The sequence below is a fragment of the Protopterus annectens genome, chromosome 8.part0 (assembly GCF_019279795.1).
Source record: "Protopterus annectens isolate FY-2018-M chromosome 8.part0, PAN1.0, whole genome shotgun sequence".
Classification (NCBI taxonomy): Eukaryota; Metazoa; Chordata; order Ceratodontiformes; family Protopteridae; genus Protopterus; species Protopterus annectens.
Window position 1 is genome coordinate 1,864,543,432 of NC_056741.1, and position 18,992 is coordinate 1,864,562,423.

Sequence of the window (18,992 nt, forward strand, 5' to 3'; positions counted from 1 at the left end):
ATTATGTACCCCAGTCACATATTAAGTACAGCACACAGCCGTAGAAAGTTGTAGGGAAGTGCTTTACTTCGATAACAGGTGCAGCAGCCAATGTCTGTAGCACACAAAATCCCAGACTGGAGTACAGGTAGCTCTGGCCTGGAGTCACTTTGTTTGCACTGACAGCCGCACTGGGCATGCTCCCTCACTTAGCTAACTTGAGTGTAAGTCTGTTTCCTCTCCATCATAAAGGCCTGCTATGTGGAAATACATTTGTACATACAGACAACTATGTATACATATCTGTCTGTCCCTATCCCACTTTCACATGATTATTGTACGTGTCAGTATGTACCCCAAATACTGATATATGGTTCTACTTTGTTTGCTAGAAAACACATTTCACTGAAACTCATTTGATAGAAGTCTCATTTCACTGAATATTAATTCCCTGCGCACAAGTCACTGAAAGCTCACATCATTGAAAACTCATTTGGCTGAAAGTAATTTTGTCTAAACAGGTATATGCCTTGTTTCCCACTGTAGTGACATCCTGGAGTTAGTATATATAGTTAGGGGGGTGTGGGGGCACAGCCCCCCACATTGGGAGGTTTTCAGTGAAGTGAGCTTTCAGTGAATTGTGCACAGGGAATTCATTTTCAGTGAAATGAGACCTCTATCAAATTAGTTTCAGTGAAATGTGTTTTCTGTCAAAGTAGACCCATATATATATATATATATATATATATATATATATATATATATATATGTGTGTGTGTGTGTGTGTGTATATATTGATATATATATATATATATAGAGAGAGAGAGAGAGAGAGTTATATAATTCACAATGATACTTAAGACCCTCCACGTATATCTACATAACACATATACATAATGTACGCACACAGCAACATTTTAAGAGACATCCCTGGTTATACACACAAATACACACACACACACACACACACAGATATATATATATATATATATATATATATATATATATATATATATATATATATATATGTGTGTGTGTATATATGTGTGTGTGGGAGGGGGTGTAAGAATGTCCCCACATACCCTTGAAATGCTTAGGTTATCTGAACTCGCACATCATAACAGTTGTCCAAAGGAACCAGGCCAAGGCTACAACAGTACATAATCCACTCAACCACAGACCCCTGTGCCTGCAGAATGTCACCATGTAGACAGACACATGTGAGCAGGTGGTGTAATGTACAATGGTATCAATGCATGCCTTGGACAGACCATTTTGTCTCTGGCCACATGTTTGCCTATCTAACTGCAACCAGCCACATATGGCCATACTGGTAGCTGTACACACATAGCAAGGATATTAACAGGTATCCCACCCCTACCACACTAGATACAGTAATGTTACCAAGCAATATCACTCTGCTGGCCACACATGCTGTATAACAAAAGGCTACTTTGCATATCCATATCCACTTAATGCACTGTGGGCATATCCATATAGGCTATCTCCATGGACTAGTTATGCATTTTATGGGCCTGTGACAAGCTGCTGGCCTCTACATTCACTCCTCTACAAGGTCTGCTGATGTCATCCACCTTAAGAGTACTGGCTGACAGTCTAATTTCAAATAAACTCTGTGGTACATATAATAAGTACTGTGAGCTACCGTGTGTAATAGTAGATAGGTAGAGGTTCTAATCTCACATCATCCATGTGTGTGTATGTATAAAACTATCCCCTTACAGCACTTTTGACATGCCCGTATGGGCTGTCTTCATACACTGGTTATGCATTTTATGGGTCTGTTCTAATCTCACATCAGCCACCTGTGTGTGTGTATAAATATATCCCCTTGCAGCATTATAGACATGCCTATATGGGCTATCTCTTAGTAATGGTTATGCATTTTTACAGCCATGTAACTAGCTGCTGGCCCTAAATTGCCCTCATCCACATACGTCTAACTGATATCTTTCACCTTCTAGGTTTGTTCATTCAGAAAACTCAGGTGACATGTATCAAGGGTAGCAGACCTTGTCACAAACTATTAATGGATGATTCTGCTGACTGCCCCCATTGTCCCAGATACACTGTTCTACACATATGCACCTAGGGAGCCATGCATGTATACTGCCGTACCTTGCTGACATCATATTTCTGCTGTGCTGCCATGCCATCCGGTGCCACTGTATTGCCACCATGTGTCCATAGTGTAACTGCTCAGACTCCTGGAATGGAAACATACACAGATCCATGACACACCTGCCTTTCTGTAACACCACCACCAGTCTATGGTGCAACAAAGATATACAAAGTCTGAGGTGCAGTCATGACACATGCCAGCATACAGTACCTGTTGTGGCCCACAACAAGTGCTCTGGCATAACAATACTGCACTACACAAGTACATGTAAAGTAATATACTCATCTGTGCATCAGACGCATATTTGCATGTCCCTGCATTGATGGCATGGATGTGGTACAGGTATCATCACATGCACAGGATGTGGTGTGGGGGTACCATAGGCCTAGGCTGTGCCAAACAGTTGACAACGTGTGTGTTAGTCAGGAAGCAGTTCTGGTTAGATGGGCCATGGAGAGGTGTCATGTGTGTCTGTTGGTGACCTGCATGTGACAGTGGTGTGTCTGTGTGCGAGTACACAGTCAAGCCCAGTGCTAGCCCTAAATGTGTGTATGTTGAACGGCTGTGGATTGTACATGGTAGAGTGAACAGTTCACTGTCTCTGGCCACAAACATGGCAACTGGCTGTGCCAGGAGTAGCAGTGGCACCACAATGCCCAAGGTCAGATGCAGTGCTAGTAGCTGATGGTGACTGCTGTCTTCTGGGCCCATGTCTCCCACAGGACCACCCAGGACCATGTGCTCATAGCCTGCTTTGTCATGGTGTGGACAGCACACTTCCCTCTGTAGAGCTGGAGGCACTGCCACTATGGGAGCGTGTGTGTGCATGGCCACGTGGACTCTCAGCAGATGGTGTTGCTGACCTACATCCACGTGTCCGACTCTCAACTCCAACAAGATGTTCCAACACAATGTGCTGTCCAAGACAGACACTTTCTCAGTCCAACATCTGTCCACTGCATCAGTAAACCAATCCAGGGTGTCCCCAATGCAGTGGAGGCAGTCATGGATGTCAGACTGTGCTGCATCCATAACCCTAAGCATCTGTCTGGTATTGCATTCAGAATGTGCCTGTGCCTCTATGATGGCCCGAAACATGCAGCGAGTGATGCTTGATGTGACACCTGTGACAGGTGGTAGATGGGCAGCAGTCCTCCTTCAAGCACCCCTGTCAATGTGCCTGTGTGGGACCTGTCCAGCTGTCTGGCTATGGCCAGTGTCTACACTCACTGATGCCATAGTTGTCACACTGTCCTGTTCAATGTTGCCACCCTCTGACTTTCCAATATCTGTGGCCTCTGGGGACTGGGTATGTGTGGGCATACTGACTGTGTGCAGTAACAATGAGGGCAGAAGAGGGATGCCAACCTCTGGGACAGATTCAGCCCCCAACGACCCCACCTGTGCCTCACTATGGCCACCATCATCATCAGAGTCCGATGAGACACTGACATCAGATTGTGAGGGGGACAGACTCCAACCCCCTCCATTCACCTGTGAGACGTAAGACAAAAGCAGTACATTGCTACCTACATTATTATGTATGGTAATCCACACGACTCATACAGATGAGGATCCATAACTGCATTACAGGTCCCACATCTTCTCACCTCTGCTCCCATGCACAACAGACAAACCCACAACAACATACATAGACAGTCAGGCCCTTTATAACATCCACTTCAGCTACATGCAGTTAACATTGCCAGTGCAATACACCTATGAGTTATACAATATGACAGTGTATGTGGTAGAACTACACATAAAACCCAGTACACCTAGCTTGAGAATGATATGCCAGTAGTGGTATCGCTGTCTCAGGTATGTACCATCTCCCTATTGTGTTTAAACAGGCATCTTGGAGTAATTGCCTTCATGTATAGCAAGCTGACCATTGCTCATAACTATAAGTGCAAACATGTTAATGTCTGTGCAAATACACACCTGTGATTACCCAGTCTATGCACTGTAGTCAACTGTTCCAGAATGCAGCAAATAAATATTCTGCTCTGGCTAAGCACAGCAGTTGTACATAGGGCAAAATGGCAGCCCTTAACTTCCTTAGGGTATATATGATCCATAAAACAACAGTATCACACTTACCAGGTACAGGACCATGGAGTTCGGCCACACCTGACAGACCTATGAAAAGGTGAGGGAGAGGTATTGTCAGCACCACCAAATGTTGCAGCACTACAAGGTAATATGTGCATATATCCACATGTACATACAGAAGTTACTGTGATAATGGCTATATTACTGACATTCTGAGCATGTGTGCACAACTGAGCATAAAACCCAACCCCCCCTCATGCAGATAGATCTGACACCCATGTACAGGTATGTAGAGCCTGCCACAATGACTGATACAGTACAACACTGGTGAACACAGTAAGCTTACCTGGATGCTCATCTTCTGTAGACACTGTGGCACCCACCTCCAGGATGTATAGCATGATGGATGCCTGGGAGCTGTTGGTTGATCCTAGGTTCACCAGGAATTCCTCTGTGGCCAAGAGTGGTTGTTCCATTGCAGGCCCTCCACCTGTGGCAACACAATCCCTGGCAACAGCAGCTGCCCTTTGCCATGCAGAATTCATCATATCTGTGGCTCAGTGTTGGACCTGCTCATAGGTCCTGGCCTGTTGGCCAATTTGATTAACAGCCTGCACAAGGTCGGCCCACAATGCTGCCTGCTGTTCACGATTGTGCCTACCCCTGGACAGCAAGATATGATGGTGGTGTCTCAGGCCATGAAGTATAATGTCATTCACTGCAGTTGAGAATAGTGCATGTCTCCTCTGGTACATGGTTCCTGAAAGACAGCAAGAGAGGAACACTTTAAAGTACCAGATATGTGGACGTACACTATGTACAGATCCAGCATGCCCATAATGGCCTGCACTATCCACTGCTTCCTCACATGTCATACCCCACAGTCTGGCAACACACTACATATATGGATATTACCAAGAAAGTATCAATACTGGGTTATGTCCCTGTGTGCCATGGCAGATTTTGCTGTATGTTCTACACCCATCACTGCAGTCTACTGTGATGTGTCCCCTATGGGAAAATTCCCACTAATATGTCGTATGGCCACTGTCAGACAAATAGCATTGTTCTATTATGACTATATGGGGACAGTCCAGCAACACTAGTGTGCCACAATGTCAAAAAGCAAAGCAAACCTGTAGGCATCATACCTCTCAATTATACAGATGTTTGCAGAATGTCAAGATGTTTGCCTCATAGATGTGGTCATTTTCACACAAACTTGTGGAAGTCTGACAAATGGTTAGCCAATCATTGATGGTTGATGTCAGAAAATAAAGACAGAATCTGAGTTTCACATGTCATACCCCTCCGAACACTGTTATGCTACAGTAATATCTGTTTGTCTATTCATGTTCTTACTTTGTACGGGCAATATTTGTACTCTGTAGCTGAGTTTGGGCCTTTGTTCCCCGTCCCCATTAATTATGGCTTTGTCCTGATTTCATGCTGTAGGAAGTTGACAAGTATGTTAGGCATAGCTCTCAGCTAAACAGAGACAACTATCAATGAAACAGGGACTTAGGCAGAGTACATCAGGGACATTCAGGAACACTTTTATAATGTTAGAACTATTTATGCGACACATTGGCAGAATGAGAGGTGAAATACAGTGCATTGTGTGATGCTATAGGAGTGTACAACCTTAGTTGTTGTCACTATGTATTGCATGTAATTCACTAGATTTCCTACAACAGCCAACTGTTGTAGGAGGGATTGACAGGAACAGAGTTGAGATGTGATTGAAATCAGGGACAGTTGAGAGGCATGCCTGTAGGTGTAGGACAGCAGATTATCAATGACATGTCAATACCGTAGATCTATGACAAGCCTACTGCTGTTATCCCAATTCCCCATACCTCCATCCTCCCATCTGCATCCCGTTATATGCAAAAATATATTACATACTGGTGGAGTGCAGTATTCATTTTTTTTTAATCTTACCTTTGGAAATGCTTGGATATACACTGTCTCTGTGACTGACGTTTCATGCAGACCTGTTCCCATAAACAGCTGCTTGCCTTTTGAAGGTAATGCTCATTAACAGGTAATTGCTTCTGCACCAGTCTGTGGCTCAGAAATTCCACATGTAGCCAAAACAGCTGAATTGCACTATCATTAGCCGATTACATGCCACCACAGTGCAATATATATATATATATATATATATATATATATATATATATATATATATATATAAGGGCTTCATGTAGGCCTTGGCCCCTTTCTTAGTTTTTGAGATAGGCATTACTGAAGTATGGAGACTACAGCATCACAGAGGGTAGGTACAAATACTGTCCACTGTAGAGATTTATAAAGTATGACCACAGTTTGGTCTCATATGTTTGGTCAGTGTCCCATGACATTGTGGTCATCTGGCAGCTCACTGACAAACATTGTGGGTTGAGGTAAGTAAGGAAAGAGAGACATGTGAGTGTCACACTTCATACCCATCAGAAAATGCATGCTAATGCAGTAGCTGCTATTCTATCATACTATCTTTGTAAGAGAAAATTGTTAAACATGTCCCTATCGCTAGTCTTCCCCCCCCCTAATATGTATGGTTGTGTCCACATCCCTTGTTCTAGGGGGTTGGGAGGTATGATACGTCTGTAGCAGCTACCTTAACATACAGCTGTGTATGCCACAGGCTGCAGCTGCTTCTGCAGCCTAGAAGACATAGGGGGAGCGGGAACACTTTAAAGGGCAGCAAGCTGCATGTGTAACTGTGACAGCTGTGTCAGCCCTGTCAATACAACAGAGGCAGGGCAAGGGTACCATTTACAGTCCAGTTGAGGCATGTGCTTAAGGTACATCTGTTATGCAGCACTGCCAATAACAGAATACTAGGCAACATATAGTTAGGCTATTTGGATATGTGCAGTATGTCCTTACCTGCAGGCTTTTGACTTGCAAAAATGGGTAGCAGATAGTTAAATATCAGTAACATGTGGGGATTAAAATTGCAAGAGTCTTCTCCCTCTCTCTTCTTTCTTCCTATTCTTTTTTGTTACTAATGTTCTTTTTCTCTCTTTTCCCCACTATAAGTACTTTACATATTTTCCCTTTTAAATGACTACAAATGATATATGTCTTCTAATTCTTCAGTAATAGAATAATTTGACTTAATACCAAAGTGCATTTTGTTCTAGTGGGTCAGTGGTGAGGTAACAATATGTTTCTGATTAGTGTTGCTAACAAGATGTTTTAGACTCTTTGTTTAGACACATATAAACATTAATACAGTACAGTACAGTGTTTTCTAGATGGCTAAATATATGTTGTGTATAAATATATATATATATATATATATATATATATATATATATATACATATACATACATACATACATACAATACACTAGGTTCTCTTTTTTTTCCCTGTGGTCTGGTTATTTGGTGGGTAAATGATTGAAATGTTATAAAATGATTTCTGATTTGAGGCAGCTGTTGTTACTTCTAAATAGCTGTTTTTTATATGAAAGGGTTAATTTTTTCATAATGTTGATGTTTTGTGAAGAAACTGGTGGTCTTTGTGACTGTTCTCATTGTGGAGATGCATAACATGCACTGACAAGACAGCTTGAGTGATTTGTTTTCCTGCCGAAAATGCTTTTTTCCTCACTAGAGACAACCACTGCTGTGCATGAACCTATTTAGATACTTTTTAAGAAGTTTATGAAGCTGCAGCTTGAGGAAACAACAGTGATGACATCACTTGACCTTTTGAACTTGTTAAATGGCTGTATATAGAAATATTTTCTCTTGAAATTCTGTTATCCTTCACTTAGGTATTTTAAATGGTAAATAATTCTGATAGAAGTGTTTAACTCCTTTGAAAATATTTATGTTCTTTTATAGATGCATACATTCTGCAGATTCAAGGACACTTTTAGTAACTAAATGACATCAAATGAACTAGGAGCTGCATTAGAAAACTCATTATGCATATTAACATCGGACTGATGTTACATAACCTTTCACAACTAAACAGAGAGTTGTGAGGCTTTTTCTGTAATAAGTGCTTTATATATATATATATATATATATATATATATATATATATATATATATATATGGATCCACTTTTAAATGTCGAAATTCCGAAATCTCAACTGTTAAAAAAAGTACCCAAAACATCGAGATTTCAGAATCTCGACATTTAAAAGTGGGTTAAAAAAAAAGAGAGAGAGAGACTTGAAATAAAGTGTTTGCAGGGGGGCAAGCCCCTCTGCCCTCCTCACGTGGGGGCTGTGCCCCCACACACCCCGACTTAAATATACCAACTCCGAGATCATGCTAGAGTGAAGAGAATGGTAATGCTCCTGTTGCATGTACTGTTTTCTTCACTGTAGTGCAATCACGGAGTTGGCATATTCAAGTAGAGGGCTATGGGGGGTGCAGGGGGGCTTGCCCCCCTCCAAACAGTTTGTTTTACTTTATTTTTGTTTTTTTTAACCCACTTTTAAATGGCGAGATTCTGAAATCTTGGTGTTTTGAGTACTTTTTTTAAAAGTTGAGATTTCGGAATTTCGACATTTAAAAGTGGACCTACATATATATATATATATATATATATATATCTTCAACAGATTTTTACATGAAAAATGTTTGATAGATGACTGACAAAATGGTTAAAACATCTGATGTTTCTTGAAAAGTCATGGAAATATTGACAATTTTCTTAACCTTCAGCTTCTAATGGTTATACTTTGATCTGATGTGTATTTCTGACATATCTACTTATCAGAGGTGCTATTATTATATGTGAGATATTCATATAGTTTCAGTTATATTGGACACTCTCATTTTAATGCATATTTCATGGACTCAGGTTTCTTTAGTTGCTTTCATAATGCTTTTCATTTTTGTTTTTATACTATATTTTAAGCAGAGATGGATAATTTGTGTCTTTTGGTGTTGGATTTTATATAATGTTACAAGCCGTATGACCTACCAAGTCATATGACTCAACTTCTTCCTTTTTAGGAATGCAATAAATTCCTTTCTATCATTTAGTCCTGGTGAACTCTCTCATCAAAATTATTCACTTCGTCTAGTGAAGCTTTTTATGTGGGGCGTACAACAAGAGAGTTGTATAAAAGGGTGTATGAGCACAAATATGCTGTCAGTATGAAGGATGAAAAAAAGGCAATGGGAAAACACTATAAAGAAAATGCATGTAAAGTAGATTTTAAGTTCTGTGTACTAGAGGAAGTGAATAATTTTGATGAGAAATTTGGTGCTGAATCAGAACCGAGTTGGAAAGAGTATCAATGGCAGGTTAAATTAAATGCATACCATCCACCAGGACTGAATGATAGAAAGGAATTTATTGCGTTCCTAAAAAGGAAGACGTTGAATCATATTACTTGGTAGGTCATATGGCTTGTAAAATTATATAAAATATTTGTAGTTTTTAAAGCACATTATGCTGTCTGACGAAGTCCAGGGAGGATGAAAGTGCTTAATGTTTGATGTGAATGAATAAAAAGTGGAACTTGTTTTATATTGGCTCTAGTTTGTTTTTTTCTGATGTTTTTATTGTTTTTCTGATATAACTATATACTTTTGGTTAAATCAAAAATACTTATAAGTTCTGGATCATAAGGTAGCCATAAACCTGGAAAATTGAAATTCTAATCTTATGCTGTAAATCCCAAATATCTAAATACAATAGCGATAAGATCCAAAAAAATTGTTCTTCTTCTTCTTTCGGCTTTTCCCAGTTAGGGGTCACTACAGTGGATCACCTGTCTGCTCGTGAGTGGCAGTGGAGTTTTACAGTGTTGAGTTAGCAGCCTGACGCCCAACCTTCCACAGAAAGCACACATACACACACACACACACACACACACACACACACACACACACACACACACACACACACACTCACACCTAGGGCCAATTTAGAGTGTCCAATCCACCTACTGCATGTCTTTGGGATGTGGGAGGAAACCAGAGCACTCAGAGGAAACCCACATGACCATAGGGAGGACATGCAGACACCGCACAGAAGGCACCCCAGCCAAGAATCGAACAGGAGAATCTCTTGCTGTGAGGTGGCAACGCTAACCGCTGCACCACTGTGGCCGCCCGATAAGATCCAAAAAAAATAAACAATCAAAATCTTATTAATGAGATTAAATATAAAAGTAATGGTTCAGTTAAGAGTACATTTAACTTAATGGGCATATTAGAAGTGTTCAAAAACTACTATAAAGATATAAATAATAACACACCACTTTTGGAGGCAGATTAACATATACTTTTATTCAAGGAAATATAACTACTAAGGTGTCAATGCAGCAAAATAACATATTAAATAAACAAATAACACTAACAGAAGTGAAAGAGCAAATACAAAATTTAAAGGCTAATAAAGCTCCAGGACTGAATGGAATAATTCCTGAACTATATAAGAGTTTTCCTGACTATATAATAAAGAAAAGGATGAGTGCCTTTGCTATGTGTAAGCAAAAATGTATAACACTCCCATCGTGGAAATATTCAATTATCTCCCCTATTTTAAAACAAGGTAAGGACCCCAAATCTTGTGATTCATAAAGGCCAGTTTCATTACTAAACACTGATTATAAAATTTTCATGACAATATTAGCTAATAGGATAAAGAAAATATTACCTAATCTAATAATGATCAGGCAGGTTCATTCTTCATAGAAAAGTACAAGATAACATTATTAAATTACTATCATTAATACAGACATAGCATGCGGGTGCTGCGGTAGCGTTGTCGCCTCACGGTAAGACGTTGTCCTGTTCGATTCTCAGCTAAAGCGTCTTCTGTGTGGAGACATGCGTGAATGGGCGTACCTTTGTTGAAGGTTGTGCGTCAGAGCTGGCAACTCGGTACGTAAAAATCTACTGGCAACCATTAGTGGACCGGAGTTTCACTGTGGCGACCCCTAACCGGGAAAAGACAAAAGACACAACAATAGACATAGCATGCAAATGCAAAAAGCAACTAACTATTATCAGCCTTAAACAGAAAAGACTTTTGATTCTATTAGTTGGTCTTCTCTACAAAGAATTCTGATTGGTTTTGAACTTTTCTCAGATTTTTATCAACTTATTAATGAAAATTTATAGTGGGGCACAAGCTTATGTGAAAATTTGGTCATGTCTATCCTCACCACTAGAAATCCTCAAGGGAACTAGACAAGGTTGTCATTTATCACCATTATTGTTTTCTCTTTCAATGGAACCTTTTGCTACATGTATCAAAAACAAGCAAAATATAAAATGCTTTCAAGTTAGTAAGGGCTATTGTCCTGAGATACAATTATTTGCTGATGATATGTTAACTTTGGGTGATATTGATGGTTCTTTGCATGATGTTATAAATACCTTAAGCAAGTCTGAAAAAAATTCAGGGCTTAAATTTAATCATAATAAATCCAAAACATTACTAATTAACAAAAAGGTCAACAAAAACTTAAGACAGAATAGCCTGTTTAATTGGGAGAATGAGCTCTCAGAATATTTGGGTGTCAGTATAAAGAGTACATGGGGAGAGTCTGTTAAACTAAACTACAATAATTTAATAACCACCATGAGTGAACTATTCAAAAGATGGAATAAAATGTTCTTCACAATGCAGGATAGGCTCTCTTTAATTAAAATGATAATTTTACCTAAAATTTTGTTTTATATATAGTCATTGATACTACCCCCTCCCAAAAACTTATTTAAAAAAATCGATTCCATGCTACTTAAATTTTTATGGTTCCCCTTAAAACCTAGGATTGCAAATAAATGGCACATTAGAGGTTGGAACAGTAATGGGATAGCATTCTCTAGCTTAGATCTTTATTCCAAATCAGTTATAATTAATGTAATATTACATTGGATCTCACCTACCTATATATCTGGCTGGAAAACAATACATGAGATTCATATAACTGATGTCAGAACTATAGAAAATCAATTTAAGGAACAATATGGAATAAGTAGAGTTCATTGGCTTTTACGTGAATTTTGTTTATTTAATAAGAAGTTTCTATCATTTTTCTTATGGCATTAATCAAATATTTAATAACTTTAAAAATATAATTGATTGTAATTACAATATTAAACAATGCCTATTTCTTACATTCCCTATAGCATACTCCCCTGATTGCCTAGATTCTTTCAACATCAATGCGATGCAAAAATTAAAAGAAAATAACTTGATATTCTGGCATCAGTTTATTGAAAATAAGAGTATTAAACCACTAAACTCTCTTCTATATAGTTTTGATAATAGTCAAGAAAGTCAGTTGTTTATACACTCATTATGGCAGTTTATAGAAAACAAAATGAGATTTCTACCTAGAGACTGAATCTATACCTACTTTGATCCAGCTCTTTATTAGGTGTCTTGAAAAGACAAATGATCAAAAATCAAGTATCTCATCTATCTATAAGATACTAAGAGAAGACACTCTAAAGTTAGACTCAGATTTTTGGAATTACTATGTTAAGATTAATGGAGAACAAATATCTGATGAATCCAAAAAAAACTGTTATTGAAATCTGCGTATGGTACCTATTTTTCATTATATTGGAAATTGTATACATGGAAATTTATGAATAGGAGTGTCTATACTCCACCTAAAATAAATCTTATACTCAAAAACAGCAAAAGTAAATGTTGGAAATTTGATGAATTACTAGAGTCCAACTGGGTTCACATGTTCATTGAATGTAGAAATATTGTTCAATACTGGAAAAACGTCAGATATTTTGTAAAGGCTTTATGGTCTGATAACTGTCTTATTTCTAACTCACTATTCCTATTCATTGTTCCTATATTTAATGTAATTCCTAAATCTCATATTCAGTTACACTGGTCAATTCTTACAATTTCCAGAAAAGTTATTACTTTGAACTGGAAAAATAAACAAGATTTGATGTTTAAAGAATTTATTAATTTAGCAAAAATTGTAAAGAACTGCAAACCATTTGTTATAGAACTCATAACATTACTCATAATAAATAACATGGCAAAAACTGGAAAACCTTTTGAACAAATACTGATAACGTCTCATGGATAAAATGATTGTTTATCGTGGATGAATGTAAATATTGTAAATATTGTAAATAGTTTTGTTATTGTTTTATTGTATTTGTTATATGTACCTTTGAGTATGTTTATAATGAAAAAATAAAAATGTTTTTAGAGAGAAACAAATATTGCATGAGTCAGTCATTACTTGCTGTCTTCATAACAATGTAAATGAAGTGCAACACAACACTGGATTTGAACCCAGGACTGTGTTTGGCAAAATGCATTGCATGCAAGGCATTTAACAGACTGAGCTACTGACTCGATGCTCCAGGAGGTGTATTTGCAAGATATATGTGCAGACATACAGACTGTGATACACATTGTCTGCATCCATCAGTATGTGCATGGCTTTCAATGGCTATTTTTCTGCACCAGGTTCCCAGTTGAACATATGTATTTTGAACTGATGCTTTAGCAGATGTGTTTAAACATGTTCCTGATAAAAGGGAACATTTACCTGCTATCCCAGGCCTCGCTTACTTCAATTATTATTTATTTGGCTGTCTACTGGTGAATTATTGCACCAGAGTCCAAGGTACACTCCCATTTTTTCCATTAGTGTTAATTCCAGTTTGGGTGGTACGGGGTGGTGCTAAGAAATGTCTAATGACTGAAAGTGGCAATCATTAGTATGTTTTGCTGGAAACACCTGTTTTAATTGACATCTATGTGGCATGGTAGGTTAATGCAGTAGGCTGTAGTTGATCGGGGTCTGGGTTCAAAACATGACCGAGGTGATTATTTTGTACATGTGACTAACAATGTGATAAACACACAATATCATTAAAGCTCATTTAAGCTCAGCTAAGTGAAGCTGCAAAGCCACTCAGCTCTGTGCAAATCCACGCTAAAAAAATATAAAAAAATGAAAAAGGGAGTGATAGGAATGTGGTGAAATGGAGGTAAGCAGGGGAAAAACATAAGGAAAGGTAGTTAGGGATGTGCAGGAAGCATGTAGGAAAGAACCATAATTACCCATTCCTTATACAGCAACAGAGGATAATATAAATGTGTTGTCAAGCCAATTGGACCAAATTAGTTATGTCCAGTTGACACGTGTGCGAAATGTAGAGCTATGTATGGGGCGATAATTTTTTGTGGGACAAGTGTCCATTTTTTTTTTAAGTAGAGAGTGGCATGTTGGGGAAAGGACATAGGCATGTGTGGGGAGGTAAGCTGGATAGGAAAGGATGCAATTGCAGACAGACAAGATAGCAGACCGGGGCAGTGTGTGACACATGAGGGGGGTAAACACCTTGGATTGGGTGGGGGTTGTGGAATCAGAGTCACAAGTGCCTCCAGACAGCAGCAGCATCATGACTGATGTCCACACCCATGGGACAGTTGACACTGCTCCTTCACTATTCTGAAGGTGGCTGTGTTGGAGGCTGGGCACCAGGGCTGGCCTGTCCCACCAGGTTGGCCAGTGTGTCCTCAGTCTGGTGCAGGCAATGTTGATAGGTCTGATGAATGATCCTGCACACCATGACCGGCGGTTGCTGTTGAGTGACTGCAGCCCCTCTGACACTGCTCCCAGGGGGAAGCCGGGCCCCATCCCCTGAGGCTGTTCCCCTGATGCCACAGTTGGTGCAGGAGCAGCAGAGGGGGCACCTCTGGTCTGGGTCCCAGACGTGCCAGGACCCAGTGCCATGGCCAGTTGAGGCAAGGTAGGCAGACCACCGGGAACTGACCTGCCCTGACATGCTGTGGTGATGGAATTATAGCAATAAGTATAGGTTAGGTATGAACAAAGCATTGTTAGTAATAGCATGCTAGACAGTGCAAATAACCCAATTACATATCAATGCATATTATGTGAAACACAACAGTAAACAACAGAACAGTCAGTATGTTAACAGCATACCAGTAATGGTTACAGCATAAGGCCAACAAAATATGTAATATGACAAGATATGTTAATATGCAACCATTATAATACATAACAATAATAAAACACATGCCCCAAAATACAGATAATATAACAATATATGTTAATAGCAAATCATAACCAATGAATAACAATAATAAATAAATGAGGATAAGGAGTGGGGAGAGAGAGAGAAACAGTCCATTAGTACCATTATAGGCTATTTACTTGACAACAGTACTACTATCTACTCTATGGGTCTGTCCTAACTTTATGTGTACAAGTCCCCTCTAGCTGCTGTAGCATGTATATGCCTCTCAAGCTATCCACATGGGACAGTATGGGCCAAGCAGTAACAACTGCAGGTACACAATTACACAGCACACTTGCACATCAGGTAGACCTATATAACTTCCAAGGTGTACTGTGGGCTGATGTAGTGATACTTTGCAATTTAGGTAATCATTTTGATGTTAATCCTGTGACAGATGGATTATGCACTAATAATTACATTATGTGACAGTGTGACACTTGAGAGACATGTATGTGTACAGTACAGAAACTAAACAACTATCATGCCTTGCTTGGCAGGCATGGGGATACAACCTAATAGCAGTAACTGCAGAGGACATTTGCATGGAACTTATGAATTGACTGCAGCAACTTTTAACAGACACTCCTGGCATACAGCCATACCAAGAATACACATTTTATTTCTTTTATTCTATTATTATTATTATATTTATTTCCGTTATTTTATGCTATATTTTCACATTCTTGCTAATGATTTTAACAGTCAGTGACATCTAAACACACAATTATTTACTCATAATATGGTTACCTCAACCATTTGCCTGTAGTTCCTGCGGAGAGAGACTCTGAACATATTACATAACTGATACTGTAATATTTAGTGTTACATAGCACTGGATTTGAACCCTTGTCTGTGCATGCAAAATGCATTATATACAGAGCATTTAATGAACTGAGCTATTGAGTTACTGCTGACTACTGACTAACTAATATTTTCCTAGAGCTCACCTGGAACCAAAATATGACCTGGTAGTAGTACTACAGTTTTACGGTAGACTGCAGTGACAGTAGAACACATATGCATGAAATAAAAGCATGACAGAGATAGTAGGTAATATATACATTAGTATATAGAATGCAGGTGCACACAAAATATTCTTAGTGTGTTGAAATATCTGTGAAGTCAACAAACAATACCGGATCATGGAGTGGGCTACCTCACCCATATACCTTGCTTACCTGCTGTTTGTGGATAACAGAGCATTATGTGAACAATATTGACCTAGAAACAGCCTTAAATGGTACTATATGTGTTAAACAATACATTTGGCAAACATTATATTTGTATTCCACATCTATTACAGTGTTATAATTGACTGCAGCACCTTAACTTACAGCCTGAATGCATACAGATCTACTGCAATGGTTAAAAGCAAGACAATCCTGATGTACACAATTTACCTTGGTGTTATTGGTATTGGTTCATGTTTTATGGCAGAACAGTTGGCATTATGTATTTCTTGCATAACAGCTCTGATTCCATACTTATTGCACTACATACTTTATTGTATGTATTTAATGCAGTTACTGGTATTGGTTTGTGTTTTCATTACACAACAGTTGGCATTATTCAGTTCTTGCAAAACAGCTCTAATTACACACTTATTGCACTACAGACTTTATTGTATATGCTTTAATGCAGTTAATAGTACTGATGCATGTTTGTATTGCACTATAGTTGGCATTATTCATTTAATGCACTACAGCTGTAAGCCCACACTTATTGCTATACAAACTTTACTGTATATACCTTATTGCACATAATGCTTTACTCTTTCTTGCTGATTTAACTACAGTCAGCATAATACATCCGTACTCACCACACTCACAGCGCAATCTGGCCAAGTGCCTGGCATGCGCCTCAATGTTATGAGCCCTCTCCTCTGTAGCTGTTGGGAGAGAAGCACACTATTATGCATACCAGTTTAGTAGATATTCAGATTGCACATTGGTGAAACAAAGGTAAAATTACTTACATACTTGTGGGGCACTCCCTGCCCGAGCTTCTTGGACCCAGGTGTCCAAGAAATTCCCCCTTTTGATGTTTCAGGTCATCATGGTGGTGATGACACTGCTCACTTGTGTACCAGTAGCACTGGTGAGTTCCCTTGCCAGCCGGTCCTAGGCCTCTGCCTTACACTCTGAACCCTGGAAACCTCCCTGCAGCAGCCGGTCATCATGGTTTTGTACTAGGAGTCCAGACATGACCCTGGACTCCAGAATACCCCAATGCTGTGCCCAGAAGCATGCATCCTCACTAACGCCTGCCATAGTACCCTACAGAGACAGAACTCCAATGGATTCTGCTGTATACCTGCCTATTGGACTTAACTCATTCCCTCCAGTACATCTCATTTGAGTGTGTACCTTTAACTCCCAGTGGGTGTGGCTTGAACTTTTAAAAAATGAAGTTATCACCTTACAGTTCTAACAAATGCTCACTGACAGAGGACAAATATCAATACAATTGTACTTGCCATAATGTATGCCTCAAAATAAAATATTTTGATACCTTGTATGTAGCATGATTTTGGAATTATTAATGCAAATATGAACAAGCAATATTTGACACCTAGAGGCGTAGTAGGATTTAACTGCAGAGACGCTTGGAGGTGCACTCGGCTGTAATATTAATTAATTATTAATTAATAATTAATTAATATAGCCTATTTTTCCACCCTTACAAGGCATTGGGCAACATTTAAAAAAGTGCCGCATCACTTAGCAGTGAGCAAACCAGCACAGCTGAGCTAAGCAGTGCAAAAACTCGAAGACCCATATGCTTAGCAGTGCTTAGCAGTGCGCATACCAGCTCAGCAGAGCAGAGCAGTGCATAAACATGTTCAGCCATTATTGTGTTTATGCTGTGCTTAGCAGGTCTTAGCAGAGCTTATCAGAGCACAGTGGGCCAGAATTTAAAATAATTTTGCATTTCAAAAATAAATGCTTATTTTCCCTTCCATGTATTCAAACCCTCGACCTGCTGCTCATGAAGTTGCAAATCTACCCATTTAGCTACATGGATATGTAGAATTCTGCTATACCTTTACATATAGCTCTGAGCTACCTATAAGCATTGCTGAGCACCATGCCGCACAAACCCCCTCAGCTACTCTTAAACTTGACATTTAAATAAATAATTAATTACATCCAGTTTCTATTTTTAGATGTCTGGCAGGTGTTTTTGCACTGCTTAGCATTGCTGCTCCCCACACCATGCAAACATACTTCAAAAAAAAAAAAAAAAACCCCAAAAAAATAAATAACAATGAAATAATATGATTGGACAGTGTAGAGAGTGTCTTACTCATCTGCGGACACAGTTAGCACTATACTCTTGCACTGATTCAATAACCATGTTCCATGGCTCTCCCTCAGTAATGCACCATGATTAATGTGCATGGTGCACTGCTGAGGGACAACCATGTACAGAGACATGGTAACATTCCATGTAGGCTCTACACTGTGCCTACATGGATTTTATTAAATCATGGGGCTTATCTTTTTTTCCAGTTTTGGAGCATAGTCAACATGCACTATGTACTACAAGCTCATTACTTGTTATGCACCTTTGACATCTGCTGATTGGATCTCTTATGCTGCCCCCCCCCCTCGCCACACACACACACACACACACACACACACACACACACAAAACTGCAACATAGTGAAGTGATTAACATATTTTATAGCTGTTCACTGATTTGATAATTCACATATGTCAGCTGTCTGTGTGGCAGTGTTAGAGATGTTTTAGCATTCTAAACTGTAAAGCACTTTGTGTT

The 18,992-nt window shown here is 39.1% G+C and overlaps 1 protein-coding gene across 1 annotated transcript in view; it reads left to right on the top strand.

Annotated features, from left to right (window-relative positions):
* Positions 1-18,992, top strand: part of LOC122809687 (von Willebrand factor A domain-containing protein 5A-like) — a 1,458,063-nt gene that overhangs the window by 541,895 nt on the left and 897,176 nt on the right. The window lies entirely within an intron of this gene.